This window comes from Carlito syrichta, unplaced genomic scaffold, assembly GCF_000164805.1.
Source record: "Carlito syrichta isolate Samal-C Ts95f unplaced genomic scaffold, Tarsius_syrichta-2.0.1 Scaffold304729, whole genome shotgun sequence".
NCBI classification, from domain to species: Eukaryota; Metazoa; Chordata; class Mammalia; order Primates; family Tarsiidae; genus Carlito; species Carlito syrichta.
This window is the reverse complement of record NW_007248825.1, coordinates 112,557-115,518: the sequence shown is the minus strand read 5'-3', so window position 1 is coordinate 115,518 and position 2,962 is coordinate 112,557.

The window sequence follows — 2,962 nt, the reverse complement described above, 5'->3', positions numbered from 1 at the left end:
TTACAGTATAATGGATTTGAGAGTTTGAATGCCTTGAAATAATTTAGGAAACAAAGCATATCAGGAACAGAATTTTGGAGAAAAACAAAACTTCAAAGACTACAAATCACAATTATATGACTTTAATTAGAAGTGAAGTTTGGATTCCCCTCTAGCAGTCACCAGTTATTGAGGTTCACAGAAATATTGCAAACCCAAATTTAATTAATGAGCAACAAAGAGATATTCACTAAAGGAGTGGCATAATCATAGAGTCAGAAGCCATTTATCAGCGTTAAGTGGGTATTGGTTATTGGCCCATTGATGTTCTTTTGCTTACCCAACTAATTTAAAAAAAAAAAAGACTACAGGTGCTTTGTTCTGACATGTAGGCATGTTAATATATTTAAGACTGTTTCTTTATTTCCTCTTTCAAAGAATTTTAGCTCTCACATAACAATAACTGATACTATTCCCTCAGTAATTTAGTGGTTCCTCCATTTCTGTGAATCACAGCCAAGTAATTAATCTTTTACCTAGGAGACAGAACTGGTGATGTTAATAAAACACAGGAACAGGGATACACTTTCATAAGAAAAAGAACGGAAAAAAACTGTTTTAGGGTGTTATTAAAAGAGAATGTTTTGGCAGGCATGAAGAGAAATAGAAGCCTGATATCAGTGCATGGAATATCTCATTACTGGTTAATAGTAGTGTGTAGAAGGCACACGGGGATCATCATTTGACTCTCAAGAAATATAATTAGTTTAAAAAAAAAGCACAGCAAAAATGAGATGGCAAAGGCATTTATTAGCATATGTACTCCATGTATTCAAGACATTGGAAACAGTCTACCGACAGCATAGCAACTCTTACTCTTTCCCCCAAGATATACGTTATTCCAATTAAATACTTGTGATTAAGATAAAGTCATGTTGGCATGCCCATTTTGATCATGCTGCCTGGTTCTAACACCTCTGGTGTTTCAGCAGTTTGAAGTGGGAAGTTGGTGTGAAAGGCTTCTACCCTGAAGCGATAAAAAGGAAACAGGTTTTGACCTAATTCTTAGGCAACCTGTAAATATTTAAAAGACCTTTAATTATTTTTGAAATGACAGTTTTTGACACATGTAAGTCATTATCATGTGAAACAGGGGTGGTAACATATCATATAGTTTCCCTAAAAGTTTATGTTCCTTCTGAAAATTGATTCCAACACCATCTCAAATGTTAAGTAGAAACACAGAGCTTATATGATAGATTAAAAAAATTGCAGAACCATAAATTTTACTAACATATGTAAGTAGTGCCTGTAAGATGCCAAAAGAGGTGGATTAAAAAGCAAAAAAAAATAATAATAATAATTAGCTATCAGGATACTTGTCAAACCCAAACCTTTTCATTTATATAATATAAAGCTTTCTAAAGAATTACAGAAAGTAACAGTCTTATCGGTTATGTTCCTCCTATCTAAACATATTTTAAATATGAAACAAAGATGTATTTCCTCCTAGAAATTTATTTTCCTTTTTCCTCTTTTAACCAATGCACTCCAGTCTGGGCGACAGAGTGAGACTCCAACTCAAAAAAATAAAATAAAATAAAATTTGCAATATTCAAGATCAGCTAATTCTTTTCTAGAATCCTTTAAATCTTATATGGAGGCTCCAAACTGTGATTTTTACGTAGTTATTCTACCATTATTTTTGTCTATAGAGTAATCTTCTTCTTGATCTTGAAGCTCTGAGTAATATGTTGGGATTGTTCTTGTAATTCCTCCTGAATTGTTGTCAAAGGTTGAGTGTTAAACTGAAGTCAGGAGAGGTGGCCCTGGAGGCTGCTTTAATAATAACTAGGGAAGACACATAACCCTCTGCATACCAGCTTCCTTATCTTTACAAAAATGGGATTAAGCCAGGTGCTTTCTAAGGTCTAATTGGACTTAATTAGACCTAACATTATAATAGTCAATGCACATGACTTGAAATATAAAAAAAAAATTATTCAATATAATATTTACCCACACATACCTGTTGTGTTAACGTCTGAAGACCAAAAACAAAAAAAAAAACTAAAATGTAAACTTCAAATATTAGTGTTGACACTAATAGTCAAAATTTCAAAAGTTTATTTCTTGAAAAATTAATTTTCAACTAGCTAACATTTGTAAGGAAAACAGTTATCTTCATTGGTTTTGCAATGAATCAAACCCAAATTAAAAATGTTTTTTTATGATAATCATAAAACAGTGGTAGGTGCAGAAGACTTAGGCTGGGTATTTGTTCAAGCAAAGTGATTTAAAATTTAAAAAAGATTAGTTAAAAGATCAAACTTGGAAAACAAATTATTGTTACCTGGAAATAACAAAGTAACTCTCTTACTAAAATGTTCTTAGTAATTGACTACTTTTTTTTTCCATGCTTTTGTGAAAATAAAAACTGATTTGTAATCAACCCAGAATCAATTCATTTTTTACTTAGGAATATAAATATTTATGACTTATTTTCTATCAGTGATGAGTACCCACTAAATCACATGGATAAACGATTTGTATTTTCTGTCAGATATTTGTAATAACGATATCTTTGTTTCAATCGGAAGTGTAGGGCAAAAGGGGATCTGGAAAACACTGAGAGAACCAGTGACCAGGGCCATGGCCTCTTGAGGATGCTGAAATTTTTATCTAGGTCCAAAGGCTTCAACACTAATCTTGACTACAGTCCAAACTACTGTTCACTGCAAGAAACGTGTCTCCTTGATGGAAAAATGACTGCATAATCCAAAGTTAGGCAGACACTTCATTTTCAGAGATACCCATAATTTTCCAAACTGGCTTGTCCTTTTTCTAGTTAATTGTCCATATGCAAAGTTCACCGATTCTCCAAGCTACAATTCTTAGTCATTCTCTGTCAATTAGACCCAGATGGCAAAATTAAAGACCTTTCACATCATGGCACAACAGTAATTTTAGTTCATCAAAGATC